Source organism: Triturus cristatus, chromosome 10, assembly GCF_964204655.1.
Source record: "Triturus cristatus chromosome 10, aTriCri1.1, whole genome shotgun sequence".
NCBI lineage: Eukaryota > Metazoa > Chordata > Amphibia > Caudata > Salamandridae > Triturus > Triturus cristatus.
This window is the reverse complement of record NC_140593.1, coordinates 36202917-36228025: the sequence shown is the minus strand read 5'-3', so window position 1 is coordinate 36228025 and position 25109 is coordinate 36202917. Positions and strand designations below refer to the sequence as shown.

Below are 25109 nucleotides of genomic sequence, written 5' to 3'. Positions count from 1 at the left end.
CTGCCAGTCGAAATGCGGCCTGTAAACTAAAGTGTGGCTCTTTCCGCCCTTGAGATTACGATCATGGTTTCCGACATGGTTTCCATGCTGGTCTGTTCGAGATGGAAACCATGTTGAAACGCGTGTTAGGGTGCCCCAGCTGGGCCCCCTTTGGTGCACAGCCTCCCGTTTGAGGTTGCGAAAACACCTTTATTTGCCTACCACGGGCTGCAGGGATGAACTGCGACTCCCATTTTACTATGGCCGGTTTATGGACGGAAGGTATGCTCCCATAGTAAAATATAGGAATGCAACAGAACAATGTCTCTTCGCATCATAATAGGGCGGTCAGGGCCGACGACTGGGCGTCGGTAGGTCCCATGACTGAGTCAGTATCGGGCAGAAGTGATTCTGTCCAACATCGTCAGGAGCCCCAAAAGCTTTTTGGAGTTTGGTAGCTGGCTGTCAAAAATGATGTCTGCTGTTCACAAAGCTTTTTTTACCTTCATGGGACCCATTGTTACAGCTTTTCCCCTGAAGGTAGGAATATCATTGCTGGGCTTGAGGGTAACTCTAGATCTGGTGTGCTGGAGTACATCATAGTGGCTATTGAAATTTCCTCCACCACCCTGACTGACAGACTACTGCCTATCAAACTATAAATTGCGCCCTTAAAGTTTAGGGATCTTACTCTAGTTTTGTTCTAACATCATGCAACATTTTATTTATAATTTGTTCTGCACTGAAAGACACTGACACCAAATGGGTTGAATATAATCTTTTTAGACTGGATGCTGATACTTCATTCCAGGTGTAAGCCCTGAACTCTGAGGAGCTTGTAATGTGCTCTTGCTTAAGTATTGACGCTTCTCTCTTCTTTGTTGTTTTACAGAAGAGTTTAAAGTTGCAATGCACTCGTGTGTGTTTAGGCATTATTTAGAACAGTCTATTTTAAACTTTTACAAACTCTGAGATTGTATGCATCTCTGAGAATCCAGCAGTTGCATAGCAGGATGAGGGAATGTAGTGTAGAAAAGAACCCCATAGGGTACCTGTAAGAAAATCAATTATTACTTTTGGGTGGTTAGTAGGTCAGCAAAGTAAGAAAGTCACAAACCTTTTTGGTCCAAGCTTATATTTTAGTAATTTAAACCTAAACTAAACCCGTGCTAGATAAAGCACAGAGCAAACACTGTTAAATTACAGAAAATGTGTAAAGCATTTAAAATATTAAAAACACTTAAAAGTTTAAAACACAACACACTAGTAATCTAACTCCAATCTGCAAAAATAATTTAAAATTGAATAAACAGATTTACTTCAAAATTATGAAATACCAATAAGGGGAACCGGAAATATTATATTTTCAAAAGAAAGTGTGTTAAGAATAATTCACTGTTCATGGGGGACCTGGACCTAGGTGTAATTTGAGGCTAACTGAGATAAAATGCAGTCAGATATATCAAATGCGTTCAGTCAGATTGAAGGTTTTACCTTAGGACTTAGAAATGAAAGTGGAGATCCTTGCCTGTGCTAAGGTTGCAGACCATACCTGAGGAAGTTTTTAGGAAGCCAGAGAGTTTTTAGGACGAGTTCCTGCTGAAGTTGTTGGTTTTGGAGGGAAAAGGCCTAGGTGGGAGATGTTAGAATTTTGTGTGCAAGTAATTTTGTTAGGCAGTTCAAGATTTATAAGTTTGTACTTAGTGCCTGATTATGAGTTTGGTGGTGTGAGAGCAGGACACCACACCACCGCCCCCTCCCACACTGCCATACATTATCGCCAGCCACCCGCAAGATTAAGAGCTATCTTGTAGTCTGGCAGGTGGTCCTTTGCCATTGCCACGGTGGTGCCTATAAAAAAGGCCTAGCAATGGCAATGCCAAAGGCCATTCATTCACGGCATATACTGTAAAGTCCATGCTTTGCAGGAAAGGGAGTGCATGCAGAAATGGGGGCACGCCATGTGCCCCCATGTCTGCATCCCATGACTGCCACCATTTTTGTGGGGGACTCACCACCATGAAAATGTTGGATGTGAGGAAACTAGTAACATGCTTGGCGGTGCTGCAGTGGTACTTTCAGCTTATTGCGGCCCTCAGACTAATGCTCAACCCCTAGGGAGTGCATATTCCTGGTGGTTGTGGCAGTCCTATGGTGAGCTGAATGCTATACTTGTAATACGGCAGTCGGACCACTGGTGTGGCGGTTACTGCACTGCCACTGTGGGTTTGGTGGTCCACAAATCTGCCAAACTCATAATCAATCCCTAAGTCTCTTTTCTCAGAGGTCAGAATCATCCATCTGACAAGGCTAAAGGTTCTATCTGATGATGAGTCTGGAAACCTGAGGCCTGGATACCTTCTCATAGAGGACCAGCTGAAACAGATTTGCTGCTGCAGAGAAGCTCCTTGCACAAGAAACCTTATTCTTCAGCCCAGTGAAGCCGCACTCTTGTGGGATTGGCTCAGATGGTTGGTCTCAGTTCTCCTATGGCTGGAAGTTCAAAGCCATTTTCTGTCCCAACTTTTCAGAGATTGCAGCAGAAGTCAACCTAAGTGTCTCATGACCTCACGTACAGCACTTAGAAGTTTTTGTTCAGACTTCAAAATGCAATTTGAGATTTGAAAGCCACTCAAGGGCCAATTTGTGTCACCTTGCGTGACTCTGTAAAAAACCAAAAAATAAATCACATTGGCTACACTGTGAAGGGTTGACCTTACTATGGGTGGACCATGATCATCCCCATACACCCACCCTTGTATTTTAATGCATTCCTGAAATACTTAAGGTAGTAAACCTGATTTAATGTGACAATCGTGCACCTGCCAGGTAGAGCAGTAACAGGGAGAAAAAGCTTAATTTTGCTTTGTTACTTCCTCTTTGCATTTGTGTTTTATTCTGCAGCACACATATTACAAGGAATATGCCTCTAAGTATTGTTTTTCTGCTGGGAGGTATGCCTTCCAATAGAAAAACAATAACTGCCCATAATATATTCACCTTTGCATCCTGGTGCAAGTCTGGCTGAGTTGGTGCAAGTTCACCAGCGTAGGTAGAGAGCTGAAATGCGCCATATGTTTGCAATGTGGCACTGTTCTGTTCTTTTCCATTCTTGTATCACAGCACAGCAACTTCTTTTGCTGCATTATGTTGTGTGCAATTTTTATGAAAATCTGCCAATACACTTTGAAATGTCCTACTTTTAAATACAATGTATCCTGCTTTATGGGCAGAATGGCTTTCATAGGCGTGAAGTGTTAATATTTAGAACGAAAGTTCGGACCGGTAAAAAGGGGTTACTTTGATAGGTTGAACTGTAATATTTAAACTGCCACACTGAGGCTATAATGGTAGTGTAGGGAAGTGCAGCTTTCTGTATAGTTACCCCCCTCATTGCTCTAAAGGCTGATGGATATGACAAGTGAACATGAGTCTGCTGCCTATACACCAGTGCCTGTCCTCTCTCCTAAAACTGCTATCTTCCACTTGGTAATCCCAAATTGGCAAACATTTTACCACCTTATAAGTTTCAAGCATATGGTACACGGAGTACACAGGGCATTGGTAGTAGAGGAGTCACCAGGGCTTCAGCACATTTTTTGCCACCCTGGGTGACCTATGTAAACTAAAGACAGCAGTCCTGTCATTGCAGAAGCAGTTTAAACTACACAAACTCTACTGTGCCCTCACAATGTGTGGCACAGTCACCTACACAGCCTTTACTGTATCTAAGACACTCCTTAATGTAGGACCCCTCAGCCCAGGCATCAGGTTGCATTATATTAAAGGTGTGAACAAATAAGGGAAAGCCTATATGTCCCTATAGTAGCATTCCCCATTATAAATTAGTATATATGCTAGCGGTCAATCGGATAACATGGGCTGCCAACCGGACATATCGAGATTGGCTGTTCCATTTTTGGTGCCCCTAGAATAAGTCATGTTTGGTATCAAACAAAGTGCCTTCTCTCCGCGGACACAATTCTTGTGCCCTGGGTGATGTGGCAAGCACCCATGTGGCACCTTAGAGTTTACCCCCAGCTCTACTGTGCTTCGGCTGACCAACCTGCGCTTTCTCGTGCCTGATGTAGCTAAGACAGCAGCCTAGTGAATTGGCACATCAGAGCAGTGAGCTTCAAAGGCTGCACCTCCTCTGATATGGATCTGGGAGGAAAGAACACTCCCCTTGCCCCAGGCGCACTTGCAAGGGGGAAAGCTTGGAAATTAGCTATGCAGGAGGCAATCACATAGATGAAGGATGCCATACCTCTCATTTGGGAAAGCTGGTATGTACACCTAAAATGAAATTCTTTCATCTTTAAGAGGGCAGAAATAGTGCTTTCAGGGTAGAAATGGTGACCTCCACCACCGGATAAGGTCACTTCAAGGGCAGACTAGCTGCAGAGGCTAGCTACGCATTGGCTCCTAGCTCACACATCCCTACATTCCCTAAATCTAGGATTTCAAGGACCCCCCATGACACCAGAGTCTTAGATTTGAACAAATTTCTTTTAAAAGGGCCCAAGAGGAGACCCGTGTTCCCAATAACAGAATTTTGCCCACCAGCCAAAAGCAAATGGCAACAGAATTGTAACTTATTGAACGACCCCCGTCCTTGGCTAGAACTCAACACCCCTCAAAACGGTGGCCCCTGTGGAAGCCAGACGAACCCTCAGTCTAGCCTGGACTAGAAAAACTACTCCCCTACAAACTGCATTTAAAAACACTCACTGACTCAGAATAAATCTTTGCTATTGGGCCCTCTGAGGGATTGCCCAAATCAAGGTGGTCCAGTGCATTGTGGGAGATGTAGTCTCACCTGCCCCAAAGTTTCACACCACTATGTTAATGACCCAATGAGGTTCCTGAAGCTTTTCATTGTGTTTACTGCAGCCAAGACATGTTAGTCACCAATCTGTAAACCAACCCCCACAGATGACGCTGTATCTACAGAGACCAGTGTGCAAACAACATCCGACATCAGCAGTGTGTGCCTGTTGTGCTTTTGCATTTTGCTTCTTGCTGCTCAGTGTAAGCGGTAAACTCAGGGGTAACACAGTGGGTACTGTTCTGCACCAAGGAAGCGCCAGGAAAACTATGCACCTGGGGCTATGTAGAATGTAGCTGACTGTTGTGGCCTGGTCCCAGTCCTGGGGCCTGCATGACCTTACATTTATCATGGTTCCAAGTAACTCGACCCAGTGGCGGTTGCTGCGGAACTGGGGTGCTGGGGGGAAGAAAAAACACTTAACTGTGTACAACCATTCTCTCTCCTCCATCCTCTTCTCTTCTTGTCTTCTTGGCATCACGGAACAGAAGCACACAGGCACCCAGACTCCCCTAAGCCAATCACAACTCTGCTGTCACCAACAAGACATCAGCGTCGTGATTAGTCTGAGCTTCCTGTTTGGCTGCTCAGGCAGTGCCTGGAAGACTAGGACAGTTCTCCACCTGGCTGGCTGGCCAAACTGACATGTGCACTAATGTTAGACATATTTTCTCCTCCCACTGGCTCTTACAGCCCAGCCCCGCCCCACCCTAACCTGGCTCTTAGTTTGCACTGAAAAATAACTGATAATAACATTGCGTTATTACTATTTTCTTTTTTGTTTTTTGCGCGGCTCAACGAGCAATGGGGTGACTCTGTTCCGCTTTAGCGGAGGAGCCGCCGCTGACTCGACCTACAAGTGACCTATTGTCACTAGTGGATTTTGCAATTTACTTCAATGTTATTTTGTCTATGTATTTTTCGACACTGATTTACTATTGCTTTAAAAATCTATAACTCAAATTATAAGTATGCTATTCTGTTAATTTTGGTCTCTGCATTAAGATAATATTACCTATACTTTATATAGATTGATGCTGGATTTCTTACAAGTTGTGTTATTTACATGTTCCTCTAGTAAAGCCTGATTTCTTTTAGCCACTCTACTTACTAGGACCAAAAAAATGAAGTATTACTGTGAATTCAAGGACCATCTTTGGGGTATAAATCTAATATTACAAGGTAAGGCTTCCCAAACATAATATTTCTACAGGTAGTCCCGAATCCTTGTTTAACACCATCAGTTTAGTGGATGGTACACTCGGACCTACAGTCCAACAGTGACATTTAACTTGCAGGTCTTGGGTACACTTTGTGCACAAGACTAGGGGCTTAGAAGTAAGATTAAATATGCCAATTTACAATATACCAATTTCATCATATTGAAAGGCAGGTCAGGTGTAACGTATAGAGAGTTCTACACCCAGCAGTAACAGATATGGCAAGACATTGGGTACATGTAATGCAAAAGATGTTCTTTTCCTGAAGATAAATCACAGATATTTATTTTCTTTTACCTGAACTGTTTCTTCCCATAAAGTCCACTAAATGTGTTGTCCTTTTTAATTTTGACAGACATGACGTTTATTTTCCTGCCATTTCTCAATAATCTATACAGCAATTAAGTGCATTCTATATTAATACCAGTTTAAATTAGTAATAACATGAAATTGTAGTTGATGTAGAATTCAACTTTTAAAATTGAACTGTATGGTAGTCATTTTGATTTCTATGTTCCACAAACCAAAAATGATGTACAATATGATTCTGATTGTTTATTAAAAGATTATATTTTTTTGAATTGTTTAATAATATTCTATGTTGAAATTAAGCATAATCAAAATAGGCATGCCAAAGAATATCTTCTTTGTATTATTATCTCATTACTAAAAATACCTCCTTGTTTTGCTTTTATTTTTAATTAAACCACAGTAAACATTTATACATTTTATATTTTAATCAATAAATATTTTTCATAACAAATCTTTTAGTAAAGTTACATGTAATGCTATACACCATTTGACATAAACATACAATTTAATTTTTCAATGTAATGAACAATGTAATCTTTCAAAAATGTTAATTCAGTGCGTCCCTTTTCCCTTTTGTCAATGTTTGCACTTCATCTACTTCGTCCTCATCGGAGTCTAGGAAGTATCCTCTCATCAGTACAAGTTCTGCTTCATATCTATTTAACTCTTCCTGTTTTTGGAGAATTTTGATTGTCATCTGCAATAAGAAAATAAAGAACTTTTAAATCTAAATACGTTTAGCTTAAAAGCTTACATGGAAAGTGTTCATACCATATAACATTCCTTACAAGAATTACAGTCCTCCATTGTTCAAGAAGCCAGAACTGGCTCCTCCCCCGGGAAGGAACATGGCGGCGGGCTGACACCGGTCATGGGAGCTCCCGGAGCAGTGAGGCAGAAAATCGAAGTTGGCAATGAAATGACTCACAGCGACGTTTAGTGAAGATACCGTCAGGTACATAAGAACGATGATTCTTTTTAAAGATACGCCGTGATTTTAAAACTCTTTTTTTCTTATTTTTCGTACTTTCTTGCCACCATGACGTGCCGCACCATTGTGTTAACGTATGGGGCAGGAAGCGGCGGTGTACCATGGGTTCGGAGGATGCCGAACCAAGCTGTGGCGGAGAATACAAGCCGCCGTCACCCGGATTGACTTCAGGGTTGTCAAGGGCAGAGGCAGCACAGTACACCGGCGGGCAGCCACGCTGCAAGAGGATCTTGCAACACAGGACTTCTCTGGCACCTTGGTTGATGGGATAAGTTGGGCGTCTGGCGGGGGTAAGGTTCAGCCCATGGAAAAGGAGCTTTGTTTTTCCCGCCAGGGTGTGTCTCACAGCCCCTTTGAGTCAGCTTTAGGGAACAAGGCTGGAAGACAGGAGAGGATATCGAGCCCACATCTTTACAGGAGCAGCCTGTGCGAAGTGCTCCGGCTGGGTTTGCAAAATCTCTTAACACTATACCTGGGAAAGGAGTGTCTGCCTCCCCTCCAAGAAGCAGATATCAGCTACGTTCACATCTCGAGGCAAAAAATAAGGGGGACCCAGTTGTGGAGGGGAAGGCTGTTGGGAAAGTACTTCCAATCACCCACCAAAAAAAGTGATAAAATCTGGGGAAAGTAAAAAGCGAAGGGAGGCCAAGGCAGTACGCCTACTAGTTAAGACTACCCCCTCACTGAAATCCTACTTTAAAATAATGGAGCGGGTCGCTACCTCTAAGGGGCCGCTATTAGGAGTTCAGCAAACCTCTCCCCCGCTTCTGCTGGAAAATAGGTATGCATCATTAATGTTGGACGCTGGAACTGAGAAAGGGGTTTGCGAGGCTGGACCCATAGAGATACCTAGAGATGGAAACACCGCCCCCACGACAGATCAGCTTTCTAACATACCACCAATGCCGTTGCTGGTTAGCGACATTGCCCTGGATGGAAGAAATACAGATATGCCTATAGGAGCAGAGGCTGGCCGGACTCGATTAGAATCAATGCTCCTAAGCCTAAGAGGGGATCTACTCTCAAAATTTGAGATCTCTGAGGCCAATCAGAGAGGGATACATGAAAAATGTGAGACTTTAGGGGGAAAACTGGACAATATAGTATTACCAACTGGATTTCTGGAATCTGAGGTTAAGGCCCTCTCGGAAGTTGTACTAGGGAATATTAAAGACCTAAAGAAATTAAAAGTCCAAAATAAAACTTTACAAGAAGACTTGGAAAGGTTGGAGATGCAGGCAAGGAGAAATCATTTGAGAGTTCTCAAAATACCTGAAGGCGCTGAGGGAGGAGATATTAAGGCGTTTATATGTAAGGTTTTAAAAGAGGGAATTCTGAAGGACAGACCGGATATAGACTTGGACAAAGACATACAGAGAGCCCACAGAGACCCGTTTAAGTTGCACCCTGACAGGAAAGCCCCTAGAAAAATCTTGATAAATTTCCATACTTATGCAGTTAAGGAATTTGTTTTGGGGAGATCCTTAAAATAAACGGCACTTCAATATGAATTGGTTAAATATCAAATTAGATCGGACCTTGCCAAGAGAGCGGCGCAAAGGCAATGGGATCTTGGATCCAGAATGCCTGATTTAAGAATCCAGGGGGCCCAGGTTCAAATGAAATTCCCGGACTTACTAAAGGTAATGTGGAAAAATAAGATTTACAACTCTAGCTCCCCCGAAGAAGTAGATGTTTTCCTGGCACAAATGAAGAAGTAACATAGATTTAGATTATTACTCATATCGAATCCCAAAATACGAGTCAGATAACTAGATAATAAAAAATTAAGAAGGGCGTATATTATAGTCGGGGAAAAAAAAGGAGGAAGAGGGAAAAAAGAGGGGAAAAAAAATGAAGGAAAAAGAGGAGTAAACAAAAAGTTTAGTAAAATTTGGTAAAAATTGATATAGCTAGCTATAATTCAATTGGTGAGCCCTTTCATTTTACAGTAGGTGTCTCAGTAGCAAAGGGAGGCTCCCGAAGAGGCAGTTTTTCATCTCCAAGTGTATTGTAGGAGGGTTCCTTATGGGTGGGATGAAGGGAGGGAGCACAGGGTGTTGGGAGCAAGAGGGAAAAATTAAAAAATGTAGTCCTCATACAAATCTTAAAGCTTTAGAGTTGCGAGGGAAGAGTTTAGGGTGCGGTGAAAATGAACAGGCCAAATAAAGTTTAAATTAATAACTTGGAACCTAAATGGATTGAGAAGTAGGAGGAAGTTGTCCCGGGTTATTGAATTCCTGAAGAACAGTGAGGCTCACATCGGTTTTTTATAAGAAACCCACTTAGTCCTTTTGAGTCCAAACAGGGTTTCAGTAAGGTTAGATGGATCCAAGAGGTGCTTTGCTCAGACCAAAAAGGTATTACAAGGGGAGTCGCTCTAATTATCAGAGGTAATGTAGGCATAAAAGTAGTAAAACAAGACACAGATAAGTCAGGGAGATGGTTAACAGCCACCTTGACAGTCTGGGGTATCCCTTTAGTCTTTGTTGCTTATTACGGGCCTAATGAAGACAGTCCAGGAGCACTCTTACAACTAGTGGCTAGTTTGCTGAACACGACCGCACCAATTATAATTGGGGGAGACTTTAACCTGGTGTTAAATAAAGAGATAGATCGTACCTCAAAAGCAAAATACATCAGCCCACCAAAAATGTCTGATGCGATGAAAAGCTGGATTAAAGATTTTAAACTGCTCGATATTTGGAGATGTAAGAATGGGAAAACTAGGAATTTTACCTTTTACAGTAAGAAATATAAACATCATTTGAGAATCCATTATTTTCTTGTTGATCAGGCGATGTTTTCAGAAGTTGAGTCAGGTTGAGTCAATAACTCATATCCCTGCAATCGTATCAGATTATTCAGCAGTGGCAATGACATTGGGGTTTAAGCAAAAAGAGATTCATAGAAGGTGGACTCTTGATAGGACCATGTTACTAGATGAAGGAGCGATATTGGAGTTAGGAGACAAAACGGATGAGTATTTTAAGTTCAACATTGGCACAGTTAAAGATCAGATAGTCTGGGAGGCCTTCAAAGCTTATATAAGACGGTTACTTTGTTTGATAATGATAAGTAAAAGGAAAGCTTTGAAAAAAGAAGAAACAGATAAGATGACTAAGAAATAGGAAAAAGAGACAGAATTACAGAAGGCATCATTGGCAGAGTATAGTAGCCATTCTGGAAAAAGAGCTGTAGGGCTTACAGGCAGAATTTCAAGCCAATTTAGATACAAAAAAACTTATGGATAGTTGGAAAGCTAGCAAGCTGTAGCATTTTGCATACGGAGAGAAATGTAGCTCTCTATTAGCTTGGAAGACAAAAATGGATAGGGCAAGGAACCTGATAAAGAACCTAATCCAAAGAGGGTCTGGAGAGTTGATATATGAGGATGATAAAATTCGGGAGGAGGCTAGAATTTTTATGAATGACCTGTATAAGGAAGACACCACATCAGGACTAGAGGGAGTCCAGGAATAGTTAAAGTTAATAACTCTCCCTCAGTTGACAGAAGAATATAAGACATCCTTGCAAGCCAGTATTACGGAGGAAGAGGTCACAGCACAATTTAAAAAAATGGCCAGGGGTAAGGATGCAGGCCCAGATGGGCTTCCAATTGAGGTATACTTAGCTATTTTAGATAAGGTAGTCCCAGTGTTAAAAAATCTGTTTAACAAAATATACATAGAGGGGGAATATACTCCAGGTTCATGGGCAGAAGCAACAGTGACTCTTATCTTAAAACAAAACAAAGACCCACAGAAGATTGAGTCTTATAGACCAATATATTTATTAAACTCAGATCATAAGGTTTTTGCAGGAATATTGGCAGCAAGAGTGACAAAAGTTATTAAGGCTATAGTTCATCCGGATCAAAGAGGGTTCATACCTTGGAGCCAGCTAAATGAGCTTCCCTTTCAGGAAATGGGGGCAATAGATGTAGCAGAAGCAAAGAAGGTCCCTCTAACGATCGTAGCAATAGATGCCGCAAAGGCTTTCGACCAGGTCAACTGGGTATATCTATGGGAGACATTAAAAAGCTTTGGTTTTTCTAACAACTTTGTCCAGGCGGTGAAGTGCCTAAATCTAAACCCCAAAGCAAAGGTTTTGGTAAATGTGGCCCTGACAGATTGGTTTAATATCTCAAGAGGCACTAGGCAGGGGTGCCCCCTGTCACCACTTTTATTCAACCTGTACATTGAGCCGTTTGTCAGTTGGCTTAGGACAGACCCTATCATTCACCCTTTCAAGATCGCAGAGTTAGAGCTAAAACTTGCTCTTTATGCAGATGACTTGCTTCTGTTTACGTCAAATCCAGCAGAGGCAATACCTAGGTTATTTGCGAAGGTAGAAAAATATGGTGAATTTTCAGGGATTAAATAAATAAGGAAAAAACTGAAATAAAGGAATGGAACCAAGTCATTGCTAGTCAGGGGGTAAAAAGTCAAATGAGGTACCTAGGGGTTCAGTTAACCCCATAATCTAGACGATGTCCCCAAAGTTAATTGGAAGAGGTTCTCCAAAGAGGTTGTCAGTTTATTAACACGATGGGCAAACCTCCCTTTAAACATCTATGGGAGGGTTAACCTTGTCAAAATGATAATTTTGCCCAAAATTACCTTCCTATATAACTCAATCCCATTGCCATTTAGGGCGGAGGATATAGCTAAGTTACAAAGTAAAATTGGTACCTTCATTTGGGCTACGAAAAATCCCAGGATAGCTTGGAAAAAGCTAAGGAGAGGCCTTACAGTGGGTGGGTTAGCGCTACCAAACCTACTCACTTATTGTTATGCTTTCCATTTAAAAATGTTTAGGATGTTGGCTAACAAAACCGATTCTTCATCATTAGGTATATTGTTCGAGGCAATGTTAAGGGATGAGCCGCAAGGGCAGGATTTATTTCTATATAAGTACGGAGACCCGGAGTTCTATAAAAAAGTTAGACTAAAGATTTTGGGGGCTGCTTTAAAGAATTGGATGTATATTAGAAGAAAAATGAAAATTCCATATTATGCAGCTCAGGCTACAGTTTGGGACTCCCCCGGCACTTTGGAATGCTTACAAGATCAACTTTGTCAGCCGCTAAAAATGGGAGCTATAAGACGCTAGGGTGACCTGCAAGAAGACTCGAAGTTAATAAGTTGGGAGGCGCTTAGCAGATTAAATGGAGGGTCACTGACAAGGTTTAAGTTTTATCAGTTATCCTCCTGGTGGGCGACGCAGACCTGGTGCAAGGAGGAGGCAAACTGGAAGTTTGATCTAGTTTCTAGAACAGGCATATGGAAAAGGGAAGTTTCGTTTTGGTACTGGGCCCTCCTGGAAGCCGACGAGAATGGGGAATCTGAAGTCATAAGACTGTGGGGCGAAGTATTTGGAGACAGAGTAAATGATGTGTATAAAACATGGTCTGACTCTTTTCTTATGTTGCTGGCTATAGTCCAGGGGTCTCCAACAAGTAGCTCGGGAGCTACTGGTAACTCGCCAGTACCCTCAAAGTAGCTCTCAGAGGTGAAGTCAATCCCAGTATCTCATTCAGACAGTCTATGCAGAGACTCTAAGCATTTTTAAAAAGGCAGCACTTCTCATCTGAAGATCTTTAGCCAACCAGCCTATGGCAGGGACTAATATTAACAATCAAACACACACTGTGTCGGCCTATTGAGTCTGCCACATGGTCACCTTTATCCAGTCTCGGACTAAGTCACAAGGTGATTAGCCATGTGGTAGTTAACTGGCTTATCAATTTCACCATGTGTGTGAACAGTGGGCCATAAATGAAGAGTGCCAGTGGTAGCCTGAGCAGTAATCAGGGCTGACCCACTAAAGTGTGGGACTTCAGGAGTCAGAGTGAAAATGTTTTAGTTGGGTGCATGAGCAGCCAAGGGCTGAGGAAAGCTATGATCCTGAGCAGAGAAAATGAAGAGCCTCATCTGCATTCATCTATGTTTGCATCCATTATAAACATTGTTGATTCCTGTAAGCTACACCTGGTGTCACGGACTACCAAATGGGTACGCTAGCCACCATTATATGGGTTTTGTCTGTAGCACAATTGTGTCAGTTCATGGCATAATAGTCCCAATGACATCATTATGGCCATCCTTTACTATTTTGGGTATTCGTGGTCTAGTTATGGTACACTGGCAGCCATCAGTGACATATTAAGAGCATGACTGCACTATATTTAGGTGTTCCTGATATAATTGTAGCTGCCCCTTGCATAATAAGGACCATGACTAAGAATATGGTGGCCATCCTGGTCCTTATGGTGTCCTAACTAGGCACAATTTATACTGGTGTGCATTATTGGCATTATACAGTCGTCCTCGGTGCTATGGTGCCATGGATTATGACTGTAATACCTGAGAATTTGAAGCAGTCTGTCCATATGAGGCATTTGTACAGGTGAGTGCTCAATTAAGATGACTAGCTGATGTTTGCTGACTATGTATTTCCTAAAAATGAAAAAAAACAAGGGATTTCTTCAGGAAAATATAGTTTGTTTGCCCAAAATGGAAAGTGGTGATAGAAAAATCTGTATATTTTCAGAAATTGAGATGCTGATGAAGACAAAAGGTTTCAATTCCAAAACACATTTAAAGTTGATACTTGAAAGATATGTCAAGCTGAATCGAGGAGACTTTTTGCTGTGGTTATGTCCTTTGTGCCACAAGCCATGTGAAGATTTGAATATTACTTTATCAGTCAGGTGGGGGCATTTAATATTGATAATTGTTTCCTTAGCATTTCTTCCGGTACTATCACCTGGAATACTTGGGTAGCACTATGATAATCCTGCTTAGGGTGGTCATAGTGTAATGTTTACATGTGCTGTCAATATTTTACAGTGATAAAATTTGCGAGGAGCTCAACAGGACTTTCCTTGAGCTGAAGTAGCTCTCAATACAGAAAAGGTTGGAGACCCCTGCTATAGTCAAACCAGCTGCATCTGTATACCGCCTACAGAGTATATTGGTCCCCAAAAAAGCTATCTAAAGTGACAGGGAATGAATATTGCTGCCCTAGATGTAAGTACCCTGCAGCCGACGATATTCATATGTTCATGGAATGTTCAAGAATTAAACATTATTGGAAGGAGGTATGTGATTTTGTGGAAGCTGTGCTGCATCAACAGATAGAAGTCCTAGTATGATCTTTTTTGGTCTACCGAACGATGACTTCATGAATGTATCTGCTTCCAAATTTGTGTTCTATGTGGTAATTCTTGCAAGGAGGGAAATCTGCAGGGCATGGAAATCAGAAATCCCCCCCGACCTTTTCTGAATGCTTGAAGAGTATTATCTATGTTATGGAATCATATATGGCTTGCGATAAAAAAAGCAAAGGCAAGAATTGGGCAGCTCTATTAGACTGGAGGGAGATTGAGAGTGGGTCCCATGATTAAGCCAATGTACCGTCGGTCCTGGCCTCCTAAGTAACATCCTGGAGCCCCATGAGATGTGAACAGTTGTGGGAGAAGGTAATGGTACTATCTTGGAGGGAAAGCTCCTTTTTTTCTCTCCATCTGCCTCTCCTAAGGGCTGGAAACAGGATGGCGTGGACTGATTGGAGGAATCCCATCAAGACTTTTTTTTTTTGGCAGTATGAGGACAAAAAAAAAAAAAGAACTACAGTCCTCTGTTATTTGATTTTTTAGTAGTGTACGTTTATCAGATGGATTTATTGTCAGGTGTGAAGTGTGTACACTTATTTACGATAAGCTGCTTACTTTTTATTCTTTCCATGGAAACAATTTTATTTAATGTTATACTAAAACACACAGTTAAATGTACAACTATTTAAGATTGTAAATATGGCTTATCTTTTGTTGTCTTACCTCATTTTTATAATTATCATTACCCGGGCTACCTACATTTGTGACCATGAAACCAGTTGTCTGATTTTACCCAATTTAAACATACAAGGATATCCGTTTGCCTATTGTGTTTGCGCTTGAAAAATGCCTGGTTATTTCAATTTTCAATGTTTCACAGTTTTTCGCTGATGTGTTAAACCCTACATTCTTTCAGGTTTATGTGCATACATTTTTAAGTAGCACATTTTAATTTCGAGTTTTTTAATCAACGATAGATGTTTTAGTTGAAATTTCAATTTGGTGATATGTAATGAATTATTGGCAGTTTTATGAATAATGCCAAATTATAAGGTATGTGTTGTAAAGAGAAGGGCTTACTCATTTGTGTCTATTTATTTTTATGTAAATTTTCCAAATACCCTCTGCAAGTGTATAACCACATTTTCCTGCACCACATGCCCACGTTTTCACTCTGGCCACTTCATCACAGAAGATGGCTAAACATCAACCCACATTTTTAGCCCTTTTAAGAAAAATGCATGTCTTTTTATTTTTTTATATATGAACTTCTTATAATGGGTAAACACACTCAAATAAAAAAAAAACTGTCTCAAAAGGAAAATCAATTTTTACTTCAAATTTTTTTTTCAAGCATAGACCCTATATGCCCCCTTGTGATTCTCCTAATGCAAATGAATCTCATTGGAATATTCTGCTCAGCCTGACCAGGTTTTGTTTATCACATTCCAGATGTGCCTACCATAATGCTAAAGATGACTACTTTATGCAAGGAAGCCCACTGTTTTGCCAGGGACACAACTGTTCAATGGATGTACACCATAATCCTAAGAACCTTCACAACATGTTAGTCATGGACATTATTATTCCCAGAATAGCCAGAATGATGTGACAAATGGCCACAAATATACCATGATTACTAACAATGTGGCATTTAAAGCTGCCATTATCCAATAGTTTGCGGAAGCCTGATTTAAGCAGTATTTAACTTCGTTATGCCATTGCAAACATAATAAGAAAAAGTTTCCATTAATCACAAACAGTCATACTTATGGCATAGATGTGCTGTAAAAATAATGTAAAAAAATATCCATACATAGTTAGGAATACTGTACACAGACCAAGATCTTTAATTTAGGCCCCTGCAGCATCGATTGGAACAATAGGAGACTCAAACCTTTTCCCATACCATAGACATTCAATATTAATTTCCATAGGCTTTGATAACAAGTTGACTGTGGCTTATAAACATTTTTGGGGATCAGCTTAAACAACACTCCTACTAACGTTTATCAATTCTTAGATATACCTAGTCAACTATCATATTCCTTAATCTCCTACAATGCATCGGTTCGAAGGAGATTTTCTCAACAACCCATTACAATTTCCTTCTAAATAAACTGGTATCTTTTATGTTTGCATTAGACTTTTAGCACAAAATCTCATGCCGTAAATGGCTACCATAAAACCTTCTTCCTGGATACAATGGCATGTAAACATGGTCCCTCACCACCTAGTTTTTCAATTTACATATCTACAGCTATCCATATCACTATTACACATTAAAATAATTCTGAATTGATTTCAAAGCAGTTTTTGGTATAAATGTAGTTTATTAGGAAAAATATCCCACATTTTATTAGTATAATTGTCAATGTAACTATGTATGGAAGCGTCCACAACATTTTATTTAAATATTTGTTTTTAGTAATATCGACAGATTGAAAACCATATGTCTTGGAGCAGCATTGATTACAGCGGTGGATTTTAATTTAAATGTATTTAAAAATAAAGGGAAAATGTTATAATGATTACACTCATGCGACTACTTATAATTAAATAGGGTATCCCCCAGTAAAAATTATAAGACAGAGGGCATGGAAATTGTAGGTCTCTTTCACACCTTGAATCCCTTTCCTTTAAATGGCAGCCCCTCATTTAATTGTTCACCCCTGTAGCTGGCCCACACAAGATTATATATTTGGTTCATGTTCACTATATTAATTCTGTTCTCAATGTACTGTGGTTCAGAGTAACAACATTGATAACTTCCATATTCTTGCACAATGTCATGTGAAATTCAATTTGTTGCTTATTAGCCACATATTGGAAATACCAAATGTTTTTATTATTAAATATGATCAAAAGGTTCCTTAGTCCCTGATAAATGTAAACATTGGTAGGAATCCAGCCTGACCCTAGATTGTGAACCATCCTGATAGCCAGGATACGTTTATCTACATTTATTAAATATGGCTGAGTGTCATCATTCCTTGAAAAAGAATCTAGCTAGCACAGACCAGCATATAGGATGACTTAGACCCCAAGTAGGAAATATTTGGTTCTCAGATTCACTAAGACAAAGAATGAGTGCAGTTAATAGTGATAAACAACAATAGTAAATAAGCCACAGGTATGAAGCACTTGTAAATAATTTAGTACAAATGATAAACAAAATTACAAGAAAAAGATAGAGGCTCCAAAGAGGTACTTTTTAATCAAATATTGGTCTTAATTTACACTCTCAACAAATTCTGTCATTTTAGAACTCCACCAAATGATATCAATAGCCCTGACAGAAAAAATTGAACATGAATTACTGAACAAAAACACTGATTTTTATTACAATGAATTCCATGCCGCATAAAAATACCAATCACACTCAAGTCGAGGGATGCCCGCTTTTTTATAACACAACAACGAAGGTCAATTTTTTTTACTTGTCTTACATCCTCCATTTCTTTAAATTATCTTTTTACCTGTTTACTATCCATCTAAGCAATCAGAAAATTACATCCAATGATGCACCATCATCCAACTTAGTTTGTAAATATGATACAGAATTCTTGGTCTTTTGGTCACACCCAGTACTTAATGTCTGCTTTCAATTGAGCTCTGTCCCTGACACATGGGAAGGCTCTATCTTAAACGTTTTTTCTCAAACGGAACACAGAGCCAATCCATGTAATTAGCACCCAATTGCCCCTTTTAATATTGGATTAAAATGAGTTCCAGGCTAGGATTCAATGGTTTCAATCCAATCCGCTCACTGATCTTAAAAACTGGTATGAGGAGAAACAGAATATCTCTTTCTATCAAAAATGGTTTGGGCAAAATTGCTGCAATGAAGATAATATTATAGCTCTTATTCTGATGTCTATCACTGTATTGACAAGCAATGCATTTTTTTATATGTATGTTTTATTGAATATACTGTAGCATTTATTGTTGTTGAAAGAAGGATTTTATGGTTAATTTGAAAGATTGAGGAATTCCAAACACAGTTACTCAGTGAAATCCTTTCTGTACTCAACACCATTTGGGTCATAATTGAAGTAGGTGGTGGCACATGAATTTATAAACAGGGACCTACTAACAGATGTTGGATACAATGCTGCTGTCTATTCTCTCTCTATAAAGGTGGCATTGGTATAACCTTACTTCAGGGCTGAGTATTCACCCCAAAATTTGACAATCAACATATTTAAATATCACATTATATAGTTCATCTAATTATCCTGTATCCGATAGGCCTGCAAAGGGCATTGAATTCCCTTTACATCTACAACAACAATAAATTATTATAGGCCAACCTGAGCAAGGTAAATATTATAGTCCTTGGCAGAGACATCAAGAACTCCAACAGGAAATGGGGCCTAGGGGCCCAATTCTGAAGTCGTTCACAAGGGCTCGGAATCGGATTTGTGTTTGCCGAATCAGATCCGGAAACCCTTGTTTCCGGCCGAATCGGACACACTTTCCATGCCAGGAAGGTCACATTTTCACGAGTTTTGCTATGGTGGTAGGTCCCAGTCCTTCAGAGGTCTGGAAGTCCAAATGTTTTCAAAGTCCCATTTTTGCAGTGGCCATTCTCTGTCTCCCATTAACAATAAAATTCAAGATGTTATGTTAATTTGACTTGATACCCTAGGGCATCTCGGCGCTGTTACGAAACAAAAACAAGAGTCGATGAGGGTGCTTAAAATAAGTGGGCTTTGAGTTGTTTCCTAAATTTACAGTAATTTGGACATGAATGAACAAGAAGAGGGAGCTTTTTCCATTACACAGGGGTGAGATATGAAAAAGCCTTTCCACTGCTGTGTGTTAAACGAATGCGGGGGCACCCACAACAGGTCTTTCGAGCCAGATCTTGCAATACAGTAGGGAGCATATGCTTTTATTCTTTTCTGAAGATAAAGTGGGCCTTTGCCCTTTAAGGCATTATATGTGAGACACAATATTTTAAAATTACAGCGTCTCTTCACGGGCAACCAGTATAGTTCTTTCAGCAATGGCTCCTAGGAAGTGATAGAAGGGCAGTTAATCACAAACCTCGCTGCCGTATTTTCAACAACCTGAAGTTTAGAGATCAGCGTTTCACTAACGTTTGACAGCAGGGCATTGCCATAATCCAGTCTGCTTATTACGATGGACTGAACAGAAGTACTCCGGGAGTAAATAGGGAGGTAAGGGAAAATTCTGCACAGTAGTCGTAGGTTGTGGTGACATGAGCAAGTGGTGGCTATAATGTGCTCTCTCATAATTAAGGATTGGTCTAGTTTTATCCCAAGATTCTTTAGTGCTTGATTGGTCATAGGAGTGGCACCCAGTTGATGAGGCCAACAATCAGCTGCCCAGATGGGAGAGGCTTTACCAAACAGCATGATCTTGGTCTTATCTGCATTGAGCTTGAGATTGTTCTCATTCATCCTCCTTTGTGCAGATCCTATTTACCAACACATGGGGCTAGTTAGGGAATTCAGCATGACTCCTATTTGTGATCACTCTAAACCATTACAGGGATGAGATTCCCTCCAACATTGTATTTGTGAAAACGTGGCTGGTTGACAAAGGCCAGCCTTCTCCAGGCTCCACCGTTCATTTACTTGTTAGGTACATTTTTGGTCCAACCCTACTAGCCTTCCGGTAAGGGGAAGAAAAACACCTCCACAGAGCAAGGCCATTATTACTGCACTGGGAGAAGTTTTCACAGTTTATGAAGGCCAAGGAGTGGCTTGACATCTGCTGTAGAGCAAATGCAAATTAGCATCCCAGAGTTTTAGACAGGGAACAGGTAACTTTCTAAAGATTATTTTAAATAAATATTTGCTAAGTATTAGGTATTATCAATGTATTTTTTTTTTTTTTAAACATGGAACATCTTTGCATGAATTTAGTACTAATTACCTGTCAATAGTTACAAATTAAAGTATATCATCTTTACTTTGACATTTTCTAGGATTCTGCTGGTGCCTTGTTAGTGGAGAAAATGTTTTGTGGCCAACATATACCCAGTAAAGAATGCCAGGGACTATAGACACAAATACTTCTTTGAAGATACAAGTTTTCAGAAACTTAAACATTTGTAGGTGATTGGGCTCACCCTGCAGGTGTAATGGTATTATATACCTTAGAGGTGAGAAAAGCAAATGATCTCCTCCCCTTAAGTGGATAAACATCAAGTAGAAGGGCATCAGCAGATATTGAAGATCGGTTTGGAATGTATCTTATTTAATGACAGACAGTGTAAACTGTGGACTATGTCTGGGTGACCGTGTTGTTTCAATTCACAGCAAGCAGAATCTTAACTGCCCTTTTCTGAACATGTTGCAAGCAGGGCCAAATTTTTAAAGAGGAAAGCCAAAAATATAGTGAATTGCAGTAGTCCACCCGGGAAAGAATGGTAGGACTAGGTTTCACACCTACGTTAACACCCCAAAAACAAAAAACAAGACACTAAATTTGCATTTACTTGCTTTTAGAAAGTGACCTAAATGTTAATGAAGACACTAAGATGCCGATTCCGATCCTGGAAAAACCGTGTACGAACCGTCGGTCGGAGGGTTTTCTCCGTCTGACTCGTACCCGTTAAAATAACCCTACAAACTTGCAAGTACGATTCGTACGGAAACACCATTTCCGTACGAGTCGGAAAAAACACCGACCGACTGTAAAAACACATACCAATGTGATCCGGGACAGCGCCGACGTGACGTCGGGACGCATGCAGGCTGCATTTCACGAACCAGGAAGTACGAATCGTACCAACACCAGTCCGGATGGCAATATTTTTACGGCACCCAAAAAGTGCCGGAAAAGCGAAGTACGGCGCGATGCGAGCGGAATTGGGGGCCCGGTACGCGCCAAACCCCCCCCAGACCCCACGGATGTACGTGCCGTACCCCCACCCGTGTATGTACACCCGTGTATGTACGAGTCGAACCTCCACCCGTGTATGTACACCCCTGTATGTATGAGTCGAACCCCCACCCGTGTATGTACACCCGTGTATGTACGAGTCGAACCCCCACCCGTGTATGTACACCCGTGTATGTACGAGTCGAACCCCCACTCGTGTATGTACACCCGTACGAGTAGAACCCCCACCCGTGTATGTACACCCGTGTATTTACGAGTCGAACCCCCACCCATGTATGTACACCCGTGTATGTACGGTGCGCTGGGGGTACGCACCGTACATACACGGGTGGGGGTACGACTCGTACATACACAGGTGTACATACACAGGTGGGGGTTCGACTCGTACATACACGGGTGTACATACACGGGTGGGGGTTCGACTCGTACATACACGGGTGTACATACACGGGTGGGGGTTCGACTCGTACATACACGGGTGGGGGTACGGCACGTACATCCGCCGGGTCTGGGGGAGGGGTTCGGCGCGTATGCGGGCACATGTCTCCATGGTTGCTATTGCAGTTCGGTTCGTACGGTGTATTTTCCATACGGTTGTAAAATTGGAAGGACGGGACGGATCGTACTTGCGCGGTCGGACTTCATTTTTCCGATTCGTAGGGTAAATCGTCCGAGGATGTGCCGGACACATTTTCCGACCCGAGGACTTGTGGGGATATTTTCCCAATGAGATTCGTATGGACTTTTTCCCATACGAATCGTACTTGGCAGTTTGTACGCTACTTGTACGATTCGTTCGGTAAAAATCCCGGATACAATTCGTATGGGGAAATTTTTTCCAGGATACGAATCGGCACCATGGTGTTCTATCAGAAGGTGCCGGTGTAGGAGCCCCTTGCAATTTGGAAGTGCACCAGTTTCTACTTTAAGTTATTGACAAAGGTTCTAAGCCAGAAGTTGTGTTTTAGCCCTATTAAATTTCAATGCATTTTTTCACAGCCCCTGGTTCACATAAACCATACATGCATGAAAAGTAATCCCAGATGTAGATTCAGCTATCAAGGTGACTACAATTTGTGAATTGTTTGAGTATTTCATAATGAAAAGGCCAACTCTCTATGTCAGCCTATTTAAAGGGGAGATGTATAAATTAAACAATGTGGGATTCAAATGCCTATCACTCACAGGCGGATTATGCCAATATTATTTTGCACACATTCTACTTTTAAATTCCGGTACCCTACCATTTGGGCAGCAAGATGTACTTAGAAGTGAATTATCAATATTTAAAAACTAGGTTTTCTTCCTGTCAAAAGGGTTATAGTGACATGTGTAACGGAACACATTTTAAGCTGCTACAGTCTGGCAATATATGGAAGGCCTAAATCATATTTTTAAGGCCCATCCGTGGATCACACAATCTTTAGAGTATTCCACATGTGTAATTTTACTTCCAGGCCCTGGGTTCATTTTCTAACCCTATACTAGAGCCTTTTATGGAAGTTAAATAAGTCATTTAAGTTAAGGATAAACTGATATACATGTGTTAAAAATTAAAGCACAGGATATTTAGTTTTTAAAGTTGCGATAATGTGCACATAGGTTGAAATCCAGCAAAAGACATTGGGTACACATTTGGGAGAAACACAAAAAAGATGGTAATTATCTGCAGTACTTAATTTGAATTGCAGTCGTTAATATCTTCCCATTGTATTAATATTGTTTTCTTAGATAGTTTTTATGACATTTCTGTCACTGAATAAGAATATACGCAATTTGGGCAATGCTGATGATGGTGCAATGCAATCCTCATGTTAATGTGTTAATTTATTCACACTGCTGCTTGTTATGATGGTGCTATAAAATCTAACGTGAGTATCATAAAATCAACTCATTCACTACTGATTTGTCATTTGTGTGGGCTAATTATGTAACTCCTTTTTATTTGTATTTTATATGTATTTACTTATAGTTTGTATACTTAGCCACAAAAAAAGTGTTAAAAGCAGTTTGAACGTATTTATTTCTTATATCCTGGACCCTTCCCAGTCAGGGTTCCACAGCAACCACAGCACCGAGACTGCCCTCATCACCACCACCGACGACATCAGGACCCTGCTGGACAACAGTGAGACTGCAGCACTCATCCTCCTAGACCGCTCCGCTGCCTTCGACACCGTCTGCCACCGCACACTATGTGCACACCTCAACGCCGCAGGGATCCGAGACAAGGTTCTGGAAAGGACCGCCTCCTTCCTCTCCTGCAGAACCCAGAGCGTTCGCCTCCCGCCATTCCGTTCCAAAGCCTCCGAGATCATCTGCGGCGTACCCCAGGGATCCTCCCTCAGCCAGACACTGTTCATCATTTACATGGCCATGCTCACAGACGTCGCCCGACAGCACTACCTCAACATAATCTCCTACACCGACGACACTCAACTGATCCTCTCCCTCACCAAGGACCCCATCACCACCAAAGCCAACCTCCACGAAAGAATGAAGGCCGTCACCGACTGGATGAAGATCAGCCGTCTGAAGCTGAACTCAAACAAGACGGAGGTCCTCATCCTCAGCTCCAACCCTTCAGCCTGGGACGACTCCTGGTGGCCGACAGCACTGGGGGCAGCCCCGACACCCACCGACCATGCACGCAACCTGGGAATCTTCCTCGACTCAACAACGCTCTCTATGACCAAGCAAGTCAACGCCGTCTCCTCCTCCTTTTTCAACACCCTCCGCATGCTCCGCAAGGTCTACAGATGGATCCCGACAGATACAAGAAAGACAGTCACCCAGGCCCTCGTCAGCAGCAGACTCAACTACGGAAACGCCCTCTACACGGGAGCCCCGACCAAGCTCATCAAACGACTACAACGCATCCAAAACGCCTCGGCACGACTGATCCTCGACGTACCACAACACGGCCACATCACCCTGCACTTGAGAAACCTGCACTGTCTCCCCGTCAACAAGAGGATGTCCTTCAAGATCCTCATCCACACACACAAAGCACTCCACAAGACCGGCCCAGCATACCTCAACAGACGGCTCTCCTTCTACATCCCCAACTGCCAGCTAAGCTCCGCCGACCTCTCACTCGCCACCGTCCCACGCATCCGCAGAACAACCAATGTAGTGCGCTTCACAAATGATTGATTGATTGATTAATTGATTATTAGAAATCACAATTTAGAAAAGCAGTGATCCTTTCATTAAAGTAAACTCTCACCTCTGGTAATAATACATCAATCATGAGTGATGTATTTCGGATACTTAGTGAAAAATGTAGAACTTTTTTAATTTGTTCCATTAGACTTCTTGCCTGCAATAAAAAAGAATAATAATATAACGGTTTTGGTATTAGCGACATAGTTTAATTTACTAAATCAATTACAAAGTGTGCTTGATAAATGTAATATTTTACTCACATCATTTTCATTGAATATTGTCATCCTCCTATTTAATTCTTGTTTTAATTTTGGCATAAATGTAGGGTTGGAGAAAAGGAACATTCGATTGGATTTCTTTTTGCCCTTGATAATATTGTTTGCATGTTCCTATTAACGATAAAAGACAAATCACCAATTAGCAAATCAATGTTTCTCAACTTCGACTTTATTATCACATGGCAAGAAGCTGAGAATATCCAAAATGTTTGTTTTCAGCTGTCTTTAACTAACCAACCTTATACATTTTAACTACAGTCATCTCTACATCATTTTACTTATTGAAAAGACATGTAAAGAATCATCTTTATTTAATATGAGCACAAGCTACAAA

General features: G+C 41.1%; 1 long non-coding RNA gene across 1 annotated transcript; it reads right to left on the bottom strand.

The window, feature by feature from the left end:
* Positions 1-6962: 6962 nt before the first annotated feature.
* Positions 6963-24888, bottom strand: LOC146788767 (uncharacterized). The gene is made up of 3 exons (XR_014969707.1): positions 24758-24888; positions 24559-24651; positions 6963-7036 (listed from the first exon to the last, which is right to left on the bottom strand). It is a non-coding gene; the product is annotated as an uncharacterized LOC146788767 (long non-coding RNA).
* Between the last annotated feature and the right edge of the window lie 221 nt (positions 24889-25109).